The sequence below is a fragment of the Microtus pennsylvanicus genome, chromosome 21, assembly GCF_037038515.1.
Source record: "Microtus pennsylvanicus isolate mMicPen1 chromosome 21, mMicPen1.hap1, whole genome shotgun sequence".
NCBI classification, from domain to species: domain Eukaryota; kingdom Metazoa; phylum Chordata; class Mammalia; order Rodentia; family Cricetidae; genus Microtus; species Microtus pennsylvanicus.
Window position 1 is genome coordinate 7194622 of NC_134599.1, and position 25793 is coordinate 7220414.

The 25793-nt window shown below is 44.5% G+C and overlaps 1 protein-coding gene across 1 annotated transcript in view; it reads right to left on the reverse strand.

Annotated features, from left to right (window-relative positions):
* The window catches only part of Igf2bp3 (insulin like growth factor 2 mRNA binding protein 3), a 131807-nt gene that overhangs the window by 64648 nt on the left and 41366 nt on the right, over positions 1-25793 (reverse strand). The window lies entirely within an intron of this gene.

Sequence of the window (25793 nt, forward strand, 5' to 3'; positions counted from 1 at the left end):
TGCCCAGGTCATCAAAAACAATGAGAGTCAAGAAACTGCTACAACACCAGAACCAGAGGAGAAATCATGATTGCGTACAGTACAGGGTCCTAGACAGGTGCTGGGAGGAATGAAAGACAGCTAAATCAAGCATGTTCTTTAGTTTAAAGTATAAATAACCTCCTTTTTTCTTTTGGTTTTTCAAAACAAGTTTCTCAGCAGCTATGGAGCCAGTACTGGAACTCACTCTGCAGACCAGGCTGGCCTTGATCTCACAGAGATCTGCCTGCCTGTCTCCGGAGTGCTGGGATTAAATGTGCGCAGCACTACCATCCCAGAAATTAGAAGGCAGAGACAGGCGGATCTCTCTGAGGTCAAGGGCAGCCTAGTCTTCAAAGCAAGTTCCAGGACAGCCAAGGCTACGTTGAGAAACCCAGTCTTGAAAAATAAGCAAACAAAGAAACAAGTATAACTAACATTGGTTCACTGTGTGTTGAATGTACACTGCTAAATCACCCTGTTGATAACAGAGGATCAGGTCTGGTGTGCATGGCAAGTTTCCCCACTTGCTTTTCAGTTTTTCTGTAAATATCCAACTATTCTGAAATTTCAAGTTCATTTCAAACAAGAAATGAAACACCAGTACATGCTGCAACATGCATGAACCCTGCAGAAAAATCAAGTGAAAAGACACGGCCGCAAAATACCATACATTACAATTCCACGTGCAGTCTACGAAATGTCTAAAGTAGAGAAAACTATAGAAAGTGGGAAGGAGGAAGCAGGAAGTGAGTACTTACTGGTGAAGGCTGCTCTAGGGGTAAAGAGACATCCTGAAGCTAGACAGTGGCACTCTTCCACACACCTTGGCAGACACCCTAAGGATCACTACTTTGTTGACATTTCAAAGTTGACTTGGGGGCAAGTAAGACAGCTCAGAGGGGAGAAGAATCTGTCACTAAAGTCTAATGACCTGTGTTCAACTCCTGGATCCTCTGACTGCCACATATGAGTCCCCACACTCACACATATGCATATACACATGGAACAATAAAAAGTTCAGTGATTTTATAATATATGAATGAATTTTTCTGTTGTTTTGTTTGTTTGTTTTTCGAAAAGGGTTTCTCTGTAGCTTTGGAGCTATTCCTGGAACTAGCTCTTATAGACTAGGTTGGATATATGAATTTTTTAATGAAGCTGTCTAAATAAAAAATATATAACCAGGCAGTGGTGGAGCACACGTTTAATCTCAGCACTCAGGAAGCAAAGGCAGGCAGATAGCCATAAGTCTGAGGCCAGCCAGAGCTACACAGAGAAACCCTGTCTAGGGAAAAACAAAAACAAAAACAGCATATTTAGAAAAGCTAATGTTAAAATCCCAGATATGTGTGTGGAATGTCCTGCTGGCGAGTATAAGACAGCAGCGTGCACTGGAAGGCAGTGGGGTCTGTTTTCCCACCTTAAGTAAATGACAAAAGAAATAAAAAACAAAATTACCTTGATTTGTTATTTCACCTAATACATCCTCCCATGAAGGCTGACACCCTGCATGCTTTCTATTATTACTTTAGCTACACAACACACGAAGTCACCAAGAGCTCTCCAGTCAATCTAGGCTGGCTGGCAAGTGAGTCCCAGGGATCTTTCTGTCTCTGCCTCCCCCATGCTAGGATTAAAAGTGTGAGCTGTCACTTGCCACTCGAAGCCATGCCCTGCTTTTTGATGTGGATTCTAGGAATCAAACTTGGGTAGGTCCACATGTTCACAACTAAACACTTTCCCATCTCAATTCTCCCCAGTTCAGATACTAAGGAAGGCATCTGCCATACTTTGGCCATTGTAATAAAGCTTCTATTTTATATAAAATCCCTGTTTTATTGAGGGTTCATGTCTGAAGAAGTTAAAACTGCCATTATTAAAACAGGGACTATATATATAGTCTAAGTCTGGACCTCATATTGTAGTCACGCTAGCTACGAATTAAGCAACTCTCCTGCCTCACCCTCCTGAATACCCTTCCCATTTTGGGATGTCAGTATTCATCTATTCCCCAAGTGCTGATTCTGCTGGGGGTGTCACTACGCACATGGGTATAAGCATTTTTATCCTTGTGTTCCTGTCTACTAGTCAATCCACAAATCCTTAATCATTATACCTATGCTAATAGGGAAAAAAGATTTTTCTCAGCCTCCCACGTGCTGGAACTATAGGCATGCTCCCTTGGACATGAGAGTTTGATGGACTACAGCCAGCTGCTGGGCACCAAGACTGCTGGAGTAAGCAGGTGTGGTAGCACATACCTGTAAAGCGTTTGCCATCCAAATGTGAAAACCTGAGTTCCGATGCCTAGAACCCATGACGTCGGGTGGCAAGGTGGAATGAAGAAACAGAGGAATGTCTCAGTTCTCAGGTGGCTAGAGCTTGCCACCCACATCGGGTCTTCGTGAAGGGTTTAGTCCAACACACAGGTCTTCTCAAACACAAACCCAGCATGAATGGACGCACACGAATTACAGGTATAAGGTTTTAAGGGTGGGACCATCAATCTAATTCACATGTCAAGGTCTTTTAGATTAAACTTGATTCATAAAAAAAAAGCAAAACCACAGACGCAAAAAAAACTATTCCTTAAAAGAATGAAGCAACTTAGAATCACTACATTTTTTTAATATCCATAACCAAAAAAAAAAGGCCAGGGAAATTAAAAGTTAAAAATTAATAATAAGAAGTCAGTGATAATACTCTAAAAATATACAGTAGGGAAAGGTGCCCCTTAATTCAGCAGCAAACAGCCCCACCCTAAACCTGCTCAGCAAGGACTGCAGACTCTGCATGCATGGCAAAGCTTTCTCCTAATGCAAAGCGGCCACTTGAGCAAAGGTCCTCTTTCTAAACAAACCCTGGTTAAACGGCAAGTCAAGAAGGAATTCCTGGTTAAGCAGCAAGTCAAGAAGGAATTCCTAGACAGAAACAAAGCTGTGACTGATGAAAGACTTGTGTTAAATCGGGAAGAACCCAACACGACGGAGTAGCATCTTTAAGAGAAAGAAATACTGAAGATCATTACAAATCACACCCATCTGCTCAGCTGAGCCACTTAAAGTGATGTTTGATCAACCACACTGGAATCCTGAAAGTACCCAGAGTGCGTCTAGAGTCGAGAACAGCAGATCTGCATAGAGGGGAGGGCATGGAGCAACAATGAATGTAGGCTTGGGAGGGTTTAACAAGAGTCCACCTGAACAGGGCAACGTGTGACGCTTCCAACTCTTTGTAACTCACTTCACACTAGAGTCAGAAGTTTTCCTTAAAAAAGAAACTGAGCTGCCTTCAAAGAAAAAACTTAGTATTAAGATAAACCACTACTACAATGTCTAACCAGGACAAAACTTAGTATTAAGATAAACCACTACTACAGTGTCTAACCAGGACAAAACTTAGTATTAAGATAAACCAGTACTACAATGTCTAACCAGGACAAAACTTAGTATTAAGATAAACCACTACTACAGTGTCTAACCAGGACAAAACTTAGTATTAAGATAAACCAGTACTACAATGTCTAACCAGGACAAAACTTAGTATTAAGATAAACCAGTACTACAATGTCTAACCAGGACAAAACTTAGTATTAAGATAAACCACTACTACAGTGTCTAACCAGGACAAAACTTAGTATTAAGATAAACCAGTACTACAATGTCTAACCAGGACTCGCACGATGGCTCACTGGGGAAAAGCGTTTGCCACACAAGCCTGACGACCAAAGTTCAAGTCCTAAGATCTACAGTGAAAGAAGAAAATATTGAGAAAAGCTGCCCTCTGTCCTCCACAGACAAAAAAGTTTGAAAAGACTAACCAGAACAGAACTACATAAAATACTAAAAGCACTAACCAAATTAAGATGGGAAAAAAAATGTACAAGATAGCTTGTTCCAGGACAGTAAAGGGTTAACATAGCTTACACCATGAATCAAGTCTGCCCCCCCAAACCAAACTAAAATTATGTAAAAAGAACCCTTAAAAATTGATTTCTATACCAGTAAAACTTGATACAACAAATTGTCATTCTATTTTCTTATACTTACTTTCCCTACCATTCCTCACATAAAAATCCAGGGATTCAAAAGGACAAAACAAAGTAGGGGGATGACACCAGGCTGGGGAGACTGTCCATGCAGGTGAGGACCCAAGTTCAATCCCCCGCACTCATGCTGTCAGCCATGCTAGTACTCCAGCACTTGGGAGAAAGAGGTCCTCCTGTCCCTTCTCACCGGTCCACAGCCTGTCCTAATTAGCAAGCCACAGGCCAGGGAGAGACCCTGCTCAAAGAACACAGTAGATAGCTCTTGAGGCAAGACACCCACAGTCCTCTGGCCTCTACACACATGCACACTCACAAACATATGTGCATACTCACACACACAAAAACAATAAATTAAAAACAGTCTATGATAGAGCTGAAAAAGTTTCTGACCAGGATGTGTTCTGGGAGTAGCACTGACCAGCTAGCTGGTCTCCACCTGGCACCCTTTAGGATCTTTGGAAACGGGAAAATATAACCCATGTCCCCAAAACTTGGAGTCTGTGAGGGAGAGACAAAGGTCAGGAGTCAATACAAACATAGAAACAGTGAGTGCTACCACAGTGGTGTTGGCAGAAATACGGGGGACAATTGACCCAGGTAGGGATGGAAGATAAATGAAGGCTTCGTGGAAAAGTAACCACTAAGGTGGGGGCAAAACCATTAGTAGGAGCTGAGACGGACAGAGGGAAGCATGGGTTTCTCCTCAGACATACGGTGCTGAAAGCTCCTAACTGAAAACAGAGATGGGACTGGGAGAGTAAAGCTATGCACAGCAAGACTCGAGGACTTCAGCCAAGAGCGAGTAGCCTGCAGAGGCCGATGGACTCAGAATATCCACACCCACACCCGTGTCATTTGCTTGTCCTCACGGTGGCCCTGTAGAGATTGTCCTGGTGAATAGCCTTTTGCACGGACAGGAAAAAGGTTCTTTGTTGCTCCGTCTCTTTGCCCAAAATGTCATAGTCAGTACTGGGCTGCCCCAAAGTCTGCAGGTTCCACTGCACCACCCTGGGCTTGCCAGTGTTTGCCTCTGAAACCCTGCCACCTCTGACTTACATATTATGAAACTTCTTTTCAGATTCACATGGAGAATACACAAGGCCTTAAGAACTGTGAAAACTGAGCAGGGATCTGGGTCTGGGTTGGGCTGCTTCATTTTGTGCAGTCCAGAGGCACTGACTTGGGTAAGATATCAAAGGTGCCTTTACATAAAGGTGTCTGCCACCAAGCCTGATGACCTCAGTTCAAAAGTCACAAGGGAAGGAGAGGACTGATTCTTGCAAGTTCTTCTCTGCCTTCCACATTCCCTCTGTGGCACAGTTGCAGGACACCTGCATGCATGCAAACACAAATAAATAAATAATGTTATAAATTGGGTAAAGAGGCTGAACGCTGCATTCCTGTAACTCCAGCATTTGGGAGGCTGAGGCAGAAGGACTAAGGCTGGTCTGAAGCCAGACTGGACCATGTAGAAAGTGTTCATTTTTAATCTGGAGGTTTGTTTGTTGATGCAGGATCTCACTGTGTCACTCTGGCTTGCCTGAACTCACTCTGTAGACCAGGTTGGGCTCCCAGCTCAGAGATCTGTCTGCCTCTGCCTCCAGAGTGAAGGGATTAAAGGCATGCACCACACCCAGCTGAGAGAGAGAGACAGAGAGACAGAGAGACAGAGAGGGAGGGGGAGAGGGAGGGGGAGAGGGAGGGAGGGAGGGAGGGAGAGAGAGAGGGAGAGAGAGAGGGAGAGAGAGAGAGAGAGAGAGGACAGAAAGGAGCTAGACTCAAGTGCTCTGGAGGGAGAAACAAGAGGGTGCCCCAAGAGAGCACCATGCACTGAGCTGGCCCCAGTCAAGCACCAGATCAAAGGCTTCCAGCACTAGTCACTTTAACTGTCTCCCATGTCTCGAGAGGCAGCAGCTGCCGACAGGCCTGCAAGTACCTGACCATCTACAGGAATGCACACCCTCTACACAATGTATGTATTCTGCATAGAGAACTCTAGGTTCTGAAAAACATCCTCTCCAAGCCATTCTCTGATTTCTAACCCGGGTTTTATTTGACATTTCTACACTACAGTCCTGCCATGTTCCCAAAGTAATGGTCCTCACACAATCACCTACTACTCCCTGAAACCAGCAACTGTCTCTCCCATGGTAAGGAGCTCTGTAGGTGTAATCAAGGACCTCGTGTTCAGGGAATCAAGGCTCAGTGAGGCCATGGGTGTTCTCATTCGTGTGAGAAGGAATGCTGGTAAAATAAGAAGGCTCTGATGGCAGAAGCAGATGGGGAACTGCACTCTGAAGATGAGGAAGAGATCACAAGCTAAGGAAGACAGGCAGGCATGAGAACCTAGAAAAGTAAGCCTTTCTCCTTCACTCACGCAGTCCTACTGACACCCAGTCTTACCTTGGGCTGCTGCAACTACCCAAGAATGGATTTCTGTTGCTTTAAGCCACAGCATGTGGGAATCTGTTCCGGTCTCCATAGGAGGCACCAAATCTCCTATTCTTTTTTTATATTAGCACATGAAAACAAAACATTTTAAACCTCTAGTTATCAAAAACATCACAAAACACTCAGTAACCTGAAGGCTTAGATACCTGAGACTTGTGTTGTTATCTGCTCCTACAGGAGGGAAGGTAGTGACAGACCCTGGGAGTGGTTGGGTCATGAGCACAGTGGTGGGAGTGGTACTGATAAAAAGGCACCCAGATTAGCCCTGGCTGGACTCGACCCGCAGGAGCCCTCAACATCAGACTTCCTAGCCAATTACATACAAACTACCACATCTTCATATCTTGCTACTGGCATGTTTTGATCAAGAATATAGGAAAAACAGAGCAGGAAGCCTTCTAAAATCCAGGCCTGAAAAATTCTTGCTTCCCTGTGTACTAGCATGAAGGAACACAGATTTTAAGCACGTATATCTAAGAAGAAATAAAACCAATGATTTATGCCTGGAAACTACTTTGCCAATTCAATCATGAATCGGAAGGGATCCCTGAAGGCAAAGGCAGTTAAGTTCATGTCCATCATCAGAAGTTCTAAAAATGACTGGGTTATTTATGGAAACAAGGTGAGCCAGATGCTGTGGTCCACACCTGCACTCCTAGCTACTGAGATCTGAGGCAGGAGAATTATTTAGGCCTGCAAGTCTAGAGTTAGACTGAACAACAAAGCAAGACCCATTCTCAAACAGGAAACACCAAGAATAAACACCATGAGGACTTGAAGGAGCCGGAAACAGAAACTTTCCGAGAGAACAAGTGTTCAGAAGCAGTCATTCTCAAATGGGAGGACCCAAGTCCAAGTCCCTAGCACCTACAGACAAGCTGGGCACTGGGTCCCTAGCACTGGGCGGGACTGAGACAGAGGTCAATGATCTTTTGCTGGCTGCCAGCTTAGGCTGAGGTTCTGTGAGACCCTGTCTAAAGGAACAAGGCAAAGAGCGACAGAGCAGATTACTAACATCTTCTCTTGCTTCCACAAGCACATGCGTGCATGCACACATGCGCACGCACACGCACACGCACGCGCACACGCACGGATTCTCCACTGGGTTTTAGTTTTCCTCTTCTAATAGCTCATTGTAGTTTTTAAGTCAGCGACTGCTTGGAAATCACTAATCTAACACCCTTCACCACTGCTGGGAAAGAGGCTCTAGCACAGGAGAAGAGAATGCATGAATGAATGGATGAATGAATGAGCAAGCAAACAAATATGCCGTGTGTGTGTGTGTGTGTGTGTGTGTGTGTGTGTGTGTGTGTGTGTATGTGTGTGTGTACACCTGAAGAAACCAAAAGAGGTCATCAAACTCCCTGCAGCCCAATGTGGGTGCTGGAAAGCAAACTCAGGCACTCTAGAAAAGCACCAAGTGCTTAGTGGCTGTACAGCTGAACTGATGTGGGAGTGTCATATATCAATCTGTTGATTTCATTGGTTAAGCAATAAAGAAACTGCTTGGCCCTCATAGGTTAAAACATAGGTGAGAGGAGTAAACAGAACAGAATGCTGGGAGGAAGAGGAAGTGAGCTCAGACTTGACAGCTCTGCTATCTGGAGCAGAGACGCCATGCTCCCCTCTCCCGGGTAGACGCGATAGCTCTGCTCCGGGGCAGACACACGCAATGAAGCTCCGACCCAGGATGGACATAGGCTAGAATCTTCCCGGTAAGCGCACCTAGCTGTGCTACATAGAATATTAGAAATGGGCTAAATTAATGTGAGAATTAGCCTAGAAGAGGCTAGATAGAAATGGGCCAAGCAGTGTTTAAAAGAATACAGTTTGTGTGTTGTTATTTCGGAGCATAAGCTACCCAGGCAGCCAGGGTGCTGGGGACGCAGCCCCGCCGCTCTTATCACTACACTGAACTTCTAAAACTGCGGGTGTTTTAGAATACCACAGGGTCATAGAAGAACTGAAGGTGCGGGCTGCAACAAAACATGTCCAACAGTAAAGGTTGCACAGCACCACACCAGCCGACACAGGGGAATGGCGCCTAGAACACGCTGGCTCGGGTTCGAGACTAGTCTGTGTTATGACCTGTAATGTTTTTACTGGACACACAGAGTTTTAAATTCTTACAGAAACATAATGGTTTAATTATGGAAAACAAAATCTACTTTTTTACATTGTCATTTTTCACCATGTAAAGTATCAAACCTGGGTATCCTTGAATGGTGCTGTGTTAGAATGTTTGATTCTAAAAACTATCATTTAAGAGCCAGGCACTTAACTCAGTGGCAGAGCTGCTTACTGTATCCAACACGCCCACCAAAACCCCACAAAAAGTATGTGATTTAGATCAGTGACTCGAATCTCATTTTTAAAGATATCTTTAAGTGAATTTTGACTTGAGATTAGGCCAGGATTTCCAACAATTTTCCAAATGGCTTTAAGCACATTTCTACTTTTCTGTATCCATGTTGGTGTGTGCACACATGTATGCAGATATGCTTTTACATACATGTGTAAGTCAGAGGCAAATACTGAGCCGCTTCTTCATTCATTTCTCACTCAGGCTTTTTACATGGTGATTTAGTTACTTTCTCATTGCTGTGATAAATCATCATGACCAAGGCAACTCACACAAAGATGTGTTTATTTGAGCTTACAGTTCTCCAGGGGGTTAGGGTCCATAATGGCCAAGGGCTAAGGGCTCCACATCCCAAACTGCAAACAGGAAGCCAACTCCTGTCCTCTCAGGGCCCTCACACAGGGACTTCTCTGCCACATGCTGCCTGGCCTCAGTGGCTCTGAAACCCAGGAGGAAGAATGCACAACCCCACCCTTTTCATCTCTCCTGCCCCTAAAGCCAGTACCACATGGATGCTGCTGTCAAGTTTGGTTGCCAGCTTGGGATGGACCCTTGCCTGTTTTGATCATATTAGCAGCGACTTTTCTATGTGGAGTAGCCCCTTAGGCTTTCTCTTTTCACAAACTGAAGCTTAGATAGGGAAAGGGGTGGTCTTTCCCTGAAGGTATCCTTCCCATTGCTCCAGTGCAGATCAGACTCCTCTTGTGAATTTCTAACAACTACAGACCGTCTCTTCTCCAGCACAAATCCTGGCTGTAACATTAAGCTTTGCTGGAGTTCATTTCCTTTCCAAACTGTGGATTTTGTATTTCTTTCTGCTCCACTTGCTCTTTTCCATTATAGGTCTGCACAAGTTATTAGTCACAGACTCAACCTTCCGCTGTCTTGAACTTTCCTCCACCAAAGAAATTCGTCTGGTGGGGGGGGTGGGGGTGGGGGGGGGTGTTAAATTCAGCCTCAGGACATAGGCTGAAAACAGTGATACTGTCAAAAGAACAATCAATACTGTTAAAGTCCTTGCTTCCCATTGAAATCTCTTGAGGTGGACCTCTACAATCTGTGCGACTCCCAACACTACTGCCTGCCGGGGTCCTGCTACACTGGCTCACTAGGCTGTGGTTACAGCATCCACCAACTATTCACCCCTGGGTACCAAGGATTAGTTAATTTCCTACTGCTGAAATAAAACCTGTAACCAAGGCAATTTATATAAGGAAGCAGTTGTTTGTTTGTTTCTTCTGGATCTATGGTTCCAGAGAGTTAAGATCCATAATAGTAGAGATGGTAGCATGGCCTCATGCCACAGACATGGCAGTTAGAGCTGGAAGCTGAGACCTGAGGGCTCAAATTTCAAAATACAAGCAGAAAGCAGCGAGAGCCAACTCAAAATGCCTCAAGTTGATGAACTCTCAAAACCCAGCTCCAGTGACACACTTCCTCCAACACAGCCACACCTCTTAAACCTCCCAAATAGAATCAGTATAGGGATCAAATATTCCAAAGCCCAAGATTGTAGGGGGACATCTCATTCAAAACACTATACTTAGGGACTTGGAGATCCAAGACCCCTAAATCCCTATAAAATAATTTGGACTCAATGGCATGTGTTTATAATCCCAGTGTTGGGGAGGTGGAGACTAACAGAGATAATTGGGACTCACTGGCCAGGTGGGCTCAGTAAGTCTCAGACCAGTAAGAGGCCATATCTCTAAAATAAGTAAATAAATTTTGGACAGTTCCTTAAGAATGGCAGCAGAGATTATCTCTGGCTTCCACAAGCATGCATACACTTGAGCAATCATATGAGCAAAAAGAATCAGTTAGGTGAGATCCGAGTTGGCCGCAAGCCATCCCTCTGTTAGAACCAATCCTGATACACTGCGGATTATTTTATGTATATTCTAACATTCTTCATTATTCTTTAAGCTCTGGTCATGTCCAAATGTTTTTTGTCTGTACTACTTTTATTTTGCACGATACTGAGGTGTACTTCTACTAACAGACTTTTGTACAGCTTGGTGGCTACACACTCAGCTGTTATAACCACTACTTCCATCTTCAGAACTCTTGCATCCCACAAAACTGACACTCCATAATAAAATAACACAAGGCCAAGAACCAATCTAACAAGATGAATACAAAAACCTCGATCTCAGATATCATGGAATTTGGAAGGCCATAACATGTCCTCAGTTGAACCAACACTAAACTAAGTACCTCCATCTATCATGGAGCCATAATGGAGGAAGCCTGAGAAGTCACCGGAGCACACGTACTGACATCAGTAAAGACCACAGAAAATTAAAGTCTTTGATCCACACACAGGAGGGGATCAAAACTGTATTTTATATGACATAGAGCAGGCCCTTCAGCAAGACAGAGGAAAAGGCAGAAATGCCGGTAGTGCTGAGGTGTGTGTGCTGTGCTGGATGCTGCTGATAAACTTAGGATTCAACGGCCCATCCTCAACCGACATACGGCTGGAAACCCCACCAGAGGACCATCTCCTTCGAAGTCCCGTGTTAACTTTATTTTATTCATCAAATGAGAGCAGGAAGCAAAGGGGTTTACACATCCTAACAGCACACATGACATATATGGCTCTCATGCTCGATCAATCATGTGGACATCCCTTACTTAGATCTTAAAGACAGTTAAAGACCTCCTGGGTCTTATTTTACCAATGGTTATCTGTAACAGATAAACTTTAGAGCTCTCATTGATAGATGGTATTGTAGTCCTAGGAAATAAAGGACTCAGCCCATCCCCTTTGAAATTTAGAAGGAATTACACACAGTCAAGGAAACTGAACTTTTGTACCAGGTTCTGCATCCAGACACAACTGAACAAGTGCATTCCACTGTCTCGCTCACTGAAAGTAGCTACAAAATCGAACCACACTAGAAGCAGCTGGTGTAGCCTCACCAGGGACAGGTGTACTGTTCAGTCTAAGGTGCCTCATTTGCTCTTTGCCCTCTGACCCACCCCTATCTAGACTCAGAGCAATTCAAAACCTGGGAAGTCTGAGTGGCCATGGAGCTTAGGAGAGGCCCTGCAGTCCCTAGCTTGTGAGCAGGATGTGTCACCAAAACCCCCACGGAGGGCGGGAGCTACAGTTCCAAAGGATGAATGAATATTTGTGCTCTTCCCTATGTCCTGTCACTTAAACCCTCCAAGTCAGCATAGGAAGCATGTGACCAAGGCAAAGTGACTCAGATTCAAGCTTTTCTGGCTAGAACCAGAAAAGACGACTCAGGGCACAACAAAATACCAATAAGACGAGGAAGACAAAGGAGCTCAAAATTACTACAGACTCCTGAGGTTACCCAGAAGCCAGCCAGTCCCTTGCTCAATCTGAACTAAATAGCACACTCATGATTTTGAGCATTTAATCATGGGTTAGGCATTGCCTAGGTCCCAGACTGACCCCCCAGGGTGGTACACAAATCAGACAGACCCTAAACTCTGAAAACAGAACTGACACCGGAACCCTAAATCAGGCAACGCTGGTTCCAACTTGCAATATGAAGCCAGCTAAGAGGAGGGCATTCCACAACAAAATTACCAGCCTTCTTCACAGGACTTAAGAAGACACATACAGAGTCTTAAAATAGTCAAGACATCGAAGATACAATTCAAAGTTATGTAGCATATTAAAGTCAGAGAAATCAACTCATACAGAAAGACAATACAAATAACAAGAATGACAGATGTAAAGTTATTTGACAGATTTTAGAGATGTTTATCATAAAATTGTTCCATAAAGGGTGAGCATTCTCCAAAAGGATAACAAGACAGTGTCAGAGAAATTGGAGATACCGCCAGGCAGTGGTGGCACACGCCTTTAATCCCAGCACTCGGGAGGCAGAGACAGGCGGATCTCTGTGAGTTTGAGGCCAGCCTGGTCTACAAGAGCTAGTTCCAGGGCTGGAGAGATGGCTCAGAAGTTAAGAGCACTGACTGCTCTTCCAGCGGTCCTGAGTTCAATTCCCAGCAACCACATGGTGGCTCACAGCCATCAATAATGAGATCTGGTGCCCTCTTCTGGCCTGCAAGCATACATGGAAGGAATGTTGTATACATAATAAATAAATAAATCTTTAAAAAAAAAAAAAGAGCTAGTTCCAGGACAGGCTCCAAAGCTACAGAGGAAACCCTGTCTCCAAAAACCAGAAAATAGGAGATATTAACAAACATACTGGATGTCACCTAGGAACGGACCAAGTGCAATTACTCTGAACAACTCACAGAGAAGACGGAAAAGTGGCTCAAAGGCCTGTGGTCAATGCCATGCCACCAGTATCCAAACAAGAAAAAGGAGGTATTTGCAGAAAATAAACACACACACACACACACACACACACACACACATATATATATATAATTTTAAAAAAATTTAAACCCCAAAACATGTAGCAGTGATGGTTCAGAGTTTAGCAAAAGCAGCAGCCCCAAAACACAAAGTGAACCCCCAAACAAGGCATTCCCCAAATCTGTCTCCGAATACATCATAACTAATTATTGAAAGCCAAAGGAAAAACTCAAAAAGAGCCTCAGAAAAATGGCATTACTTATAGAGCAGTGAGAGGCTCTCAAGTAGAAGTTACACTGCTCCTAAAAGTTTATTTGGTGATTGATGTCTTTGGGCACTTCTAACAGTCAGGACTTGGAGAGGAGAGGGTTGTCTGAATCTACCGGATAGAGAGTAAGGGTGCCCATGAGTCCACAATACCACCATGTTCTGTCTTTAAGCAACTCATTTCAACAACTACAGTGCAGGTTCTCTCAACGTAAAGGGGACGTAAAACATACTAATCAACAGAAAGCTGGAGTGAGCCTTAACAAAACAGACTTCAAAACAAAGAAAGCTACCAGGATAATGAGGGACAAAACTAACAGCTTAGAAAAGTCAGTTCGCCCTTGAAGACAGCAATTCTGGATGTATTTGAACCTAACAACCAAGCTTAAAAATACATAAAGCAGATGGGCAGAGCTGGAGAGAAAGGCAGGTGAGTCATTACAGCGAGGGACTCAATTTCATTCTCTACTCAGAACTGAATACCATTAACCCTCGTGGCAGTCATTTATTTAAAAAAAAAAAAACTACTCAGCAACATGAGACCATCAAGACATATTTGAAAGCACAGATATAAAACAAATATGAACAGATATAAAGAATTATAAACATACAAGGATGTTGACTCCCCATAACAAAATAAAACTTCAAGTATCAATAGGCGATAACAAGAATATCTCCAATCATTTAAAAGTAAACAGAATATATTCTTTGAAGGGTAAAATCAGAAGCTAGAGAGATAGCTCAATGGTTAAGAAGAGAGAAGAGGAAGGGATGGGAGGGGAGGGAAGAGAAGAGGAAGTGAGAGGAGGGGAAGGGAGGGAAGAGGAGGGGAAAGGAGAGGAGGGGAGGGGAGGGAAAAAGAGGGGAAGGGAGAGGAGGGGAGGGGAGGAGAGGAGGAAGAAGGAAAGGAGGGAGAAGAAAAAACAATGCAGTTTATCAAAGCATCCTAAAAAAAAATACTGTATAGATGCAACAACTTTGCAATGCAGAAATAGTGTGCTATTCTGTCTTTATGTAGACTGTCAGCAAACCAGAAGAGGAAACGGGATATTCAACCTGATGAGGAGACTCTACAGCTGACAGCTGACTTAACAGAAAAAGACTCACCATTTCCCCATAAACACTACAAAGACTCAAGAATGTTTCACTTCAGGGAGTCCCAGAAAATGTATGCAGGAGAAAAGAGGCACAGTAGAGCTGGGTGTGGTGGATCACTTTACTATCCTAGAACCTTGGGGGCTAAGACAGGAGGATTCAGACACTGGAATCAGACTAGGCTACACTGTGAGATCATGTCTTAGCATGCAAACAACTAGAAACCAAAATTTAAAAGCAAGAACATTTGCCCATTTGGGTGATAACTATTTTAAAAAGGAAAACAAAATAAAGTCAAAACCCAGAAAAGAACGGCTGGTAAAGCTATGGAGAAATGAGAATGCTGCCCATCACTGCTTAGTAATGGAAAGCGGAGCAGCTTTGATGGAGACAGTTATTGGAAACGCTAGGACCGGGGAGGGGCTGTACCCAGCATGCCTGTAACCCTGAGTTTGATTCCCCAAAACATTAACTAGGCATGGAAACACATGCCTGTAACCCTAGCACTCAGGAGGCAGACAGAGGACCAGAAACTGACCCCCCGGTCAGTGTGGAGTATCTACTTAGTGAGTTTGAGGTCTGTCTGCGATGCATGAGATACTGTCCAGATATTGCTTATTTGCTTGTTTTTAAAATTGAGGCTGGTGAAAAGATTTGTTAGATATAACTTGAGTTTGAGACATGGCACCCACGTGGAAGAAGAAAAATAAGTCATATAGGCTGGCCTATGGCCTGCACAGGTAGGTGTACAGCTCCCACCCTCCCAATACACACAAATACAAGTCAATCTAATAAAAAGTTTTTCATTAAAAAAATCAGGGTATAGGGAAGGGAGAGGAAACTGGGATTGGTATGCAAATGAGAAAGGACAACTTTTTTAAATTAATTTAAAAATTAGGGTATAGACTGGGTAATGGTAGCTCACGCCTTTAATTCAGTGCTCAAAAGGCAGAGGCAGGCGGGATCTCTGTGAGTTTGAGGCCAGCCTGGTCTACAGAGCAATTTCCAGGACAGCCAGAGCTAGACAAAGAAACCCTGTCTCAAAAATAAAAATTAAAAATTTTAAAAAAGAAAAAGAAAAGGAAAAAACTTAAGGTATATCCTAGTGGCAGAGTGCTTGCCTGCCAAGCTGGAAGACCTGAGAGCATCCCCAGAACCCAGGGAGCCAAGACCAGTACGGTGGGCTTGCAACATCGAACTCCTAGACACGATAAAGCATAATATGACACAGAGGGGAAAAATAAAACACAACTAAGCCTACAGGTACTGAGGACAGAAGTGTTCCACAGAACAGTAGCCCTGGCAAGGCTGGTCCCATAGGAAAATGACTTCACGATCACCATGTATCATTTCCCCAGAAATCAGGAAGAGAAAACATACATGATAAACCTGGGGTTTATGCCACAAAACGAGGTAAGGTAGTGAGTGCTGAGGTGGCATAAAAACAACGCTGGCCGGAAGAAGTCACCACACTCATTTTAGGGTACAAATGCTGAAAAGTGACTCCAGTCTGAAGCCCCGTTTGTAGCTCAGCACACAAAAATGTGCTGGCTCTGATAAAGGGTACCATATAAACGGGGGCGGGATGAGCTTCAAGTCTGTGTTTTGTATACACACTATCTCAATAACTGAATAACCAAATAACTGCTAAAGACAGGATCCTCTTTACCCAATGGCAACTCGGGAATGAAACCAAGGCAGGACCCGAAGCCTACTGTCTCAGAACCACACCCTCAGAGTGTTAGGAAAGACCAATGCCATCCACATCAGAAACAGACACCACCACCTCTTCTTAATGAAAGAAACATACCATGTCCTGTCCAAATCAGCAAACAGCGAACCTGCATCTAATCTGAGTTCCCCAAGGGTCACAGGAATATGTTAAGTAACCACACACACTCATCAAAGTACGAATGTGAACTCTACAGCATACACTAACGTCCACAAATACAATGGTAAGGAAAGCACAGTCCTCAGAGGAGGAGTGAATCCACTAAAATGGTCAACTTTTTAAGAAACATCATCTAGGAACCACAGGTGCTTCTAATGTTTAACAGCCTCCAATTCAACAAGAAGTTCCCGGCCATTCACTGACGCACTCGCTCAGCTCATCATTATTCACTGTCCGTGTGTCATCAAGTACGCACACCAGAAGGCAGGTGACCTGCCGAGTCATATTGCTAGTGCTTATCGTGAAACTCTAAATTTAAAGAGCCCTTTTTAGATTCCATGATGCCTTCTCCCCAACAAAAGTTTCTACGATTAAGACCTAATTCCCAGCTTCTTAGAATGTGGCCTTACTTTACAGAGGTGGTACAGTTCAATAGGCTTGTATGGACTTCTTAAACCAGAGCAACGGCCTCTTTCTAAAAGTGGGGTCTGGGGCTAGAACACAGCGGGAACACCGTGTAAAGGGGAGTTGTGCTACCACAAGCTAAGAACCAGCAGAACCCCCACAGGCCCAGGAAATGACAAACCTGCAGGCACCCTGGCCTTTTGGCTTCCAGCCTCAAGAAGGACAAGGCAGGTTGAGGCAGGAAGTTCTTGTTTAGATTTATACTGTGGAAGAGACGGTATCTTTGGGAGCCATGAACTAAAATGTCAAATGATGGTACAATATACAGAACCTGCTTCAAAATAAGCAAGAAAGGGGAACTAGTTCACATACACAGAACAAAACCAGCTAGCCATGTATCAATATGGTGAAACTCAGTTTCATTGTACTAATCTACTTTTACATTGGATAGTTTTTATTAAAAAAAAATAAAATCTTCACAACTTATTTTATTATCTTTTTTTGGTTTTTTGAGACAGGGTGTCTCTGTGGTTTTGGAGCCTGTCCTGGAACTAGCTCTTGTAGACCAGGCTGGTCTCGAACTCACAGAGATCCGCCTGCCTCTGCCTCCCGAGTGCTGGGATTAAAGGCGTGCGCCACCACCACCCGGCTGTTGTGAAGATTTTAAAAGCATCAGCCACTACTGCCACCACAGAACGACCACCAGGCATCATAGGGCAATGGAAAAATGGCATCATAAACTCCTGAAGGTAACATGTCCCAGCCGTAGAGACTGGAATCCACCCCACATAGGCACCAGCCACCAGAGCAGTTCTAATGATGTGACATGCAGAAAGACATGCAAAAAGAACACAACCCAAGCCAAGTGGTGGTGGTGCGTGCCTTTAAGTCCAGCACTCGGAGGCAGAGGCAGATGGATCTCTGTGAGTTCAAGGACAGCCTGGTCTACAGAGCTAGTTCCAGGACAGCAAGAGCTCTTACATAGAAACCCTGTCTTGAAAAACCGAAGACGGAGGTAAGAAGGAAAAGAGGGAGAAAGGGAGGAAGGGGGGAGGAGGGAGAACTCCTCCTGCCTCAGCCTCCCTTGTGCTGAAATTACAGATGTAAGTCACCATGCCCAGCTTCAGATGACACAACAAAGTGGGTGAAGAGCCACTAAAGGAAAAAGAACTTGGTTTCTGTGACCCGATTCCCAGCAGAGACCCTAGCCTTCTCCAGCTCGTGACCCTAGAAAAACCTCTTGCACCTCAGATGCCTCTTCTTAAATGGGGACACTAGGTTGCTATGAAAATACAGTGGTTCATCTGGTAGCAAGCACACATGAGGTGTTGGGTATTTACTGGCCAAGAGGTCAAAGACAGAGCACTGTGGAAAAAAAAACCACTCCCACAGGAACCCAGCTTATTCTGTGTCTGCTTCACTTAGATTTCTACCCTGAATCCTGGAGAAGGCAATCTTTAACTGTCACTGGTGACGCTTTGCTGGCACACAGAGGTCCTTGTACTCACAGAGAAGCACTACTAATCACACAGCGGTGTCTCCTCAATGGGGGAGATAAAATCAAATAGTTGCTTTTATCCAGAAAGCTGAGCGTGGACTTTGTTAAGGACCAGGTGACTTTTCTGCTATCTGTGGAGGCAGGCCTCACCCACCTTTTGCTATAGAGACAGACCTTGCCCTAATTCCCCAGAATGATTATCCTGGACTCTTCCCTCTGTAGACTATAACCCATCCTTAGGCGAGAAGTCACAAGTACTCTATGGCCTGCTGACCGCTGTGCTATGGGTCAGAGACCACACTAGGACTTTTAACTATAGAGCCCACCCTCGTGGTCACATGTACTCTGTGTTAAAGAGTCTCTACGTAGTCACCGTAAGCTTCAGTGTGCGCCTGGAACTGGACTGATTGCTGCCTGGAAACCTTTCCCCAAATCGTACTGTTTTAAATATGCTGACAATGAATTGCCTGGCATTAGACTCCCAGAAGTCTGATCCAGGTTGACAAAGCCAATCTGCACCCGGTTTTCATTCTTATTCTTCAAGTGGTTCACTTCCCTGTATGACACCTGCAGGGACCCCCTCCCCCTCCATCATCGCTGACATCAATGACTCCTGTGACCTCTTGCTCACTCATGATCGGTATCAGTTCCACTTTCAACACATTGCTGCCATCTGATTGAGCTAGAGAGTTTACTATTGTTATCTATCACTGTCTATCTGACTTGGGGGGGGGCTCTAATCCCAGCACTCGAGAGGCAGACACAGGTAGATCCTTGTGAGTTTGAGGTCAGAGTGGTCTACAGAGCGAGTTCCAAGACAACCAGGGCTACACAGAGGAACCCTGTCTCCAAAAACAAATAACAACAGCACCTAAATAAACAAATAAATAAATAAATGCATCTGTCTTGCTCAATTTCCATTCAGCATTAATGTCCTTTAAAAAATACTTACTCATTTTATTATGTGTACTTGCCTGAGTGTACATATATGCACCATGTGAATGCGGGACCAGAAAAGGCATCAAATACCATAGAACTCGATCATGAACCACTGTATAAGTGACTGGGACTGAACCTGGGTCCTTTGCAAGATCAATAAGTGCTCTTAACCACTGAGTCCTCTGTTCAGCCCCTTAGCATTCATCACAGATGAAAAGCATGTGACCACAACGCCAAAATGCAGTCATCACTTGGATGAAAGCATGGTAGCTCCTGCCTTCAAGGACATCACCATCTGAGCATCCTCCCAGGCCCTGTGAGTCTCTTCACTTGTCACCTCGCCTCCTGCTGATCCCCAACACAGTCTTCCTGGTCTCAGCGCACATCTGCCTAAGGCTGACAGCAAGACCTTTTATACTGAGACTACAGAAGGCTTTGCTCCCACAACCCTGATAAATAACAAGGTACCACTGTTTCTTCGATCCCCTTAATTTCCCTTCTCCTGCCAGAGCCTGGCTTACAGGTGATGCGATCTTGCTAACAGCACACCCAAACCTCCTTGGAAGGGAAGCCTCCTATTCTCAGTCTTCCTTGGGGTCCATACAGAAAGGAAATACCAGACTCCACTGATACTGCCCAACTTAAGAAGCCCTTACTGATCTCATGTACATTTCTGGTTTATACAACCCCTCCTCATAAAGTAACCTAAATTTAATATGGACGGCTTGCTTTACTGCATATGAAAATGGCCATTTCCTGCAGCTTAGTCCTTATTTTCTCTGTTCACGAGCTGGCAAGGGCTGGAGTTTCTGCTGTTAGCCACACCACTCAAGTTCTTTCCCCTGGTTATCTTCATCTTTCTTGCGTCAGTCCTTCCAACCAAAAGTAGGAAAGACTGCCTAAGGAATAACAGGGGGAGGCTCTGCTGCTTCTCCAGCAAAGCTTCCTGCTGGTGACAGAGCTGGGTCCAAAATGTGCAAGAATAAACTGTGGCCACCCAGACAGAAGCCTGTATGTTCTAACAGTTCTAATATGGCTTTCTCTGAACTGGTTCCAGAGACAACGAGCCCAGCAGTATGCTAAATAAAACATTCTGTTAGGACAATTAGGGCGTTCCCACTAAAGATTTCTGCAATGTTGTCCCTAAAATTATTCAAGCTCATAAGAAAAAAAAAATTTAAAAAAACATTAAGATAACTGGGTTGGGGCCAGGAGAGGAGTTAAAACAGTCTCTAATGTTTTGATTTCCACCTGATTTCTGTGCCGCCAGCCTGGATACTCTAAAACAACTCTAAAGCCATTTCTGACAACTCTGGGGCAGCAGTGCCCCACCCCCAGGAACCAAGGACCTAACAGCTACACATGCATGTACTGAGATGTTGGGAACTTTCCATCTCCCTGAATAGGGGCAAGATAACCCTTAGGTGTTGACTTAGTTACTGGTGTTTTGACTCAGTCCCTGGGAAAGGAGCAAAGTGACCCTCAGATGTTTCCTGTTACCTCATCTGATCTGGCAACCACTCTCCAGCCAATTATTGGTAATAGCCCTTTTGAAAACGCCAATCATAATAGTTAAAGAACAACCCCCAGACACTCCTCCTTCCTTTTGTGGTTTTTTCCTTTAAAAGTAGCCTGTACCAGCTATTTGGAGTCTTCCTGGCCTCTTGAATGCTGAAAGACCTTGTCATGACACAATTAATAAAATCCTCATGCTTTTACATCCGACTCTTCCTTGGTGATTGGACTTCTAGGGTCCAACAATCCCACTGCTCAGCCCAGGAAACAGTTTCCACTTAGTCAACCAGACTAGACAATGAACTGGAGGGGAAAGCAGACTTTATGATATGGAAACTTCTTCATAAGATGCTCATCTTCCCAGATTGGGGAGGGGGGATAAGGAAGTGAGGGCTTGGTTTTTTGAAATGAAGCTAAAAGACACTGTGGGGTTTTTGGTGATTTTTGTTGGTAGTGTTTTGTTTGTTTGGTGGGTTGGTTGATTGGTTGGCTTTTTTGAGACAGGCTTTCTCTATGTTACAGTTGTCTGTCTGTCCTGGAACTCACTTTGTAGACCAGGCTGTCCTTGCCTGCTTCTGCCTCCTGAGTGCTGGGATTAAAGGCGTGCACCACCACTGTCTGACATCTGTTTTGTTTTATTAGCAAGACTGTGATTTTAAAGTATGCAATCTCGGGCCAGTAAGCTAGCTCAGCAGGTAACGGCATTTACCGCTGAGCCTTGCATGGTCAAAGAGAACAAACTCCTTCAAGGTGTCTTCCAACATCCAATTATGAACAGTGACATGCATGTGAACACGCAACACACACATGAACAAAAATAAGCGATTTAAGTAGACAAATGTAATAAATGAAGCACACATCCCCTTGAATATTTGTCAGACTACATATTCAGCCATTTGCCTTGGGAAATCTTAGTCATCCCGGCCAGGGACAGCACAAGGCACACGAGCACAGGGAGCCTTCAGATACAGATGACTAACCATAGCTCAGCTCTGTCTCTAACCCACTCTGGAAACACCACCCTCCACTTCCCCACAGAAGGCCCTAATTTGCTCTTTACTCTTCACCCCCATGGCCAGCAGACTATGGGTTTTCCTCTTTCCGTTTATGAATGCTACTAGAGATTCTGATTCCTCTGATCAGAGGAACAGTCAGGAAATTCTCAGAGATGTTCTTTCCTAAGACACTGGAAATTAATCTCACATGCGAACCTTCCCTAAATCTAACAAGTGGAGCCACCTCAAGAACAAGTAGAGTAAAAGAAAAGATCAGAAAGTATGGTGTTTCAGTCAGCCCCGGCCAGCCACCTAAGAAAGGTGCACCCAGTCCTTTCTTCCACCTCACAGCACTCCCTCGGCATTGCTGAGAAGGGAAGGAAGATGAGAAATTCTGTTTCCTGTGTCTATCCTACACATGGGGGAAAAGCTCTCCTAGTGTTCCAGAATCAGGCCCTCCAAAAGTTTATCACAGACACAAACGCTGAGAAACATTCTCCCACCCTGGTGTTCAGAATGCTTTACACATCATCAAAAAGGAAATCACTAGAAACCATTAAAGCCCTGCTGACACACAGTATGAGAGGGTGTTACCCAAAGGCCCTGAGAGGAACCACTTCTCATCTCTCAGCTGGAAGAGAAAAGGAGAGCAGGGTGGTGGGTAACCCTGACGACGCAGGACGGCCCCCACTGTGGCCGTCAGACAGGCTGACAAGGTGAGCGGCAGGATGCAGACTGCTGCTTTTGGTTTCTAGGTTGGAGCATCAGCAGGATAAGAAGCTCTCAATCGCCGGGCGGTGGTGGCGCACGCCTTTAACCCCAGCACTCGGGAGGCAGAGGCAGGCGGATCTCTGGGAGTTCGAGACCAGCCTGGTCTACAGAGCTAGTTCCAGGACAGGCTCCAAAACCACAGAGAAACCCTGTCTCGAAAAACCAAAAAAAAAAAAAAAAAAAAAAAAAAATCCCAAATCTACTTTCTCTTTGGGACTCTGAGAACTTCAACCATTCTTTTCCCAACCTGTTCCCTGTGAGCTTCTAGCCACAGAGAGGGCAGCCCCATGGGGGCGGGGGGCAGGGTGGAAGGGAGACTGGGGGTAGGGAAGAGCAAGGCTGTAGGATGAGCTCCTTCTGGTCCTATCTCCATTCCAGAAGTTGGCTTGAGCCTTTGATGACTATGGGCCTCCAACCATGGGTTTGCACAGCTCAAAGAGCCCAGTCTCAGCTACTCTCCAAGTTCCTAGGATCTGTAGACCTTTAAGACAACTCTGAGGCCATTTCTGAGGCCTCTCAGCAGCAGTGCTCCCCCCTCTCCAAGGAACAAAGGACCTAACAATTATACATGCAAGTACTGAAATGTTGGGAACTTTCCATTTCCCTGAGTCCTTGTGAATGTTCTCCAAATAGAACTCAAGTTATTGGAATAGAGGCAAGATAACACTTAGGTGTTGACTCAGTTCCTGATGTTTTGACTCAGTCCCTGGGAAGGGGTCAAAGTAACACAAAAATGTTCCCCCTTAGCCTGACTGATCTAGCAACCACTCTCTCGCCGTGGCTCAGACCAATCAATCATTGCTAGTAGCCCTCTGAATCAGCCAATCCTAATAGTTGGAAAAACAACCCCCAGACTCCCTCCTTGTTTCTGTGGCTTTTTTTACTTTAAAAGTGGCCTGTGCCAGCTATTCGGGGTCCTTTGGCTTCTCGAATGCTGAAAGACCCTGTCGTGACAGAATTAAAATCCTCGTGCTTTTACATCAACTGTGGTGTGAGAGTGTTTTCTTGGGGCGACTCCTCCTCAGTAATTGGACACTAGGGTCCAACAGATCTAAATGTCTGCTCCCCTCAGTTACTATTCCTATCCCTATAACCGCAAGATCACACATGACTCTCTACATTCAAATGTCCTTCCTGGTGAAGGCCTAGTGTGTGCACTGTGGGACCAGCTAGACCTGATGGCCATGAGACCTTAATTAAGGCTTAGAAGTGATGAGCTTATGCTATCACACACATAAATGAACAGGTTGCTCCCACAGACCAATCACTGTTTCTAGGGTCACGGTAGATGTAAGTTTTCTTTCCTTCTGAAGCAGGGTCACACCATGTAGCACTGGCTGCCCTAGAACTCACTATTTAGACCAGGCTGGTCTCGAACTCACAAAGTTCTGCCTCCCCCAGTACTGAGAGTGCTATGCTCTCGGCAGGTGTGATTGTTTGTTTGTTTGTTTGTTTGTTTTCTGAGACAGAGTTTCTCTGTGAAACAGTCCTGGCTGTCCTAGAACTCACTCTGTAGACCAGGCTAGCCTCAAACTTACAGAGATCCACCTGCCTCTGCCTCCCAGGCGTTGGGATTAAAGGCGTGCACCACCACCGCTCAACAAGTCTCAGATATTTTTTAAGTGTGTTCAGGGCTGACGAGATGGCTCAGTGGGTAGACACTTGCTGCCAAGTTGAAAACCTGAGTCAAATCCTGGGACCACATGGTAGAAGGAAAGAACCAGCTCCAACTGCCACATGTATCCCATGGTGTGTGTGTGTTCAGAAAACAAAGCCATGATGCTAGGCTACAATTTAGTCTCCCTACAAGCTGCCATGCTTCCTGTACACTGTTGCACTGAGCTTGTACACAGCTCACAGCTTACTACAGGCATGTGCACAAGTCGTGTTCTAAAATCTCCTTCCCTTTGTCAGGCCATTGGTTGTCTATCAAAACAACATTGTTTATGCTGTGAAACATCTCATACCACAGGTGTGGTTATCATTTAATCTATACCCTACAATCCATATTTCTTGCAAAATTTAATTAAAACAGAATGTATGTAGTCAAATCTCCTTTTTTACACAGGAATATTTTGTCTGTGTAATGAATTTCCTTCATCCAATCATGAGTCACATAATGTCTGGCTGTTCCACTCTCTGTGATCCTAAGATTAATCAGTGGACTCAAAGTCTAATCCTCCCATTATAATGGAACCTGGACTGGAAGTGCACAGTTATCACTGTCTACAGCAAGGCTTTGGCACAAGACAGTGAGCATACCCACGGTGCAGAGACAAAGATACACAAAGTGACCTTTCCCTGATGGCAGGGATAAATGGCGCCACACAAGCCTTCAGGGAAAGGAACTGACCACTCACCCAACTCTTAACAAGCCTGATCAATTTGGCTTTTAATCACACCTGCTGGTACATGCCAGGAATTCCAGCACTCAGGAGACTGAGGCAGGAGGACTGTGAAAGTCTGAGGTTAGGCAAGACCCTGCCCTCCCTTACCAAAAAAAAGTGTTAATTAATGTCAAAAAAAAGTTTGAGAATCAAAGCTGAAGAGACTCTAAATTCTAGATCCCAGGTTCTTCTACATTCTCATGTAATTACTTTAATTTCATTGCCCTTTTTAAAAGAGAACATGGGTCTAGAGCAGTGGCACATACATGCCTGTAATCCCAGGACTCTGAAGGCTAAGGCTGAGACCTTGCAAAAGAACAAAGAAGCAGATGGAAGGATGGAGGCAGGAGTGGAAGGAGAGTAGAGAAAATTAACTATGAAGAAAAAATTAGGGCAAATAACGGATTGCCTTATTAGTTAGATTTTACTCAGAACAAGGGGAAAATACAACAAAAAAAAACATCACAACAAGCCACACAGTCTCAATGAATACTCTGTCTAGCTCAACAGACAGACCCTATTTTTGGCCGCTGTATTTGACTCTCTCACTGACAACCATATCACACTAGATGTGATTCCTGAGCACAGTATTCTATTAAGCCATATTTAATATGGCCCAAGCTCAAATTGATCTTGATGCTACACAAGCAGTTTGAGGCCTACTCCTCAAGCTAATGGATTCCTAAACAAAAATTCCTCTAAAACAGGGAAATGCATGCCCTTTACTCTGAAATCACCATTCAACCCACAAAGTTGTTTACTGTGAAACAAAAACATTTAAAATATATTAAGGAACTAGCATCCTTTCCAAGATGCAACAGCTGTGTCACAGGACA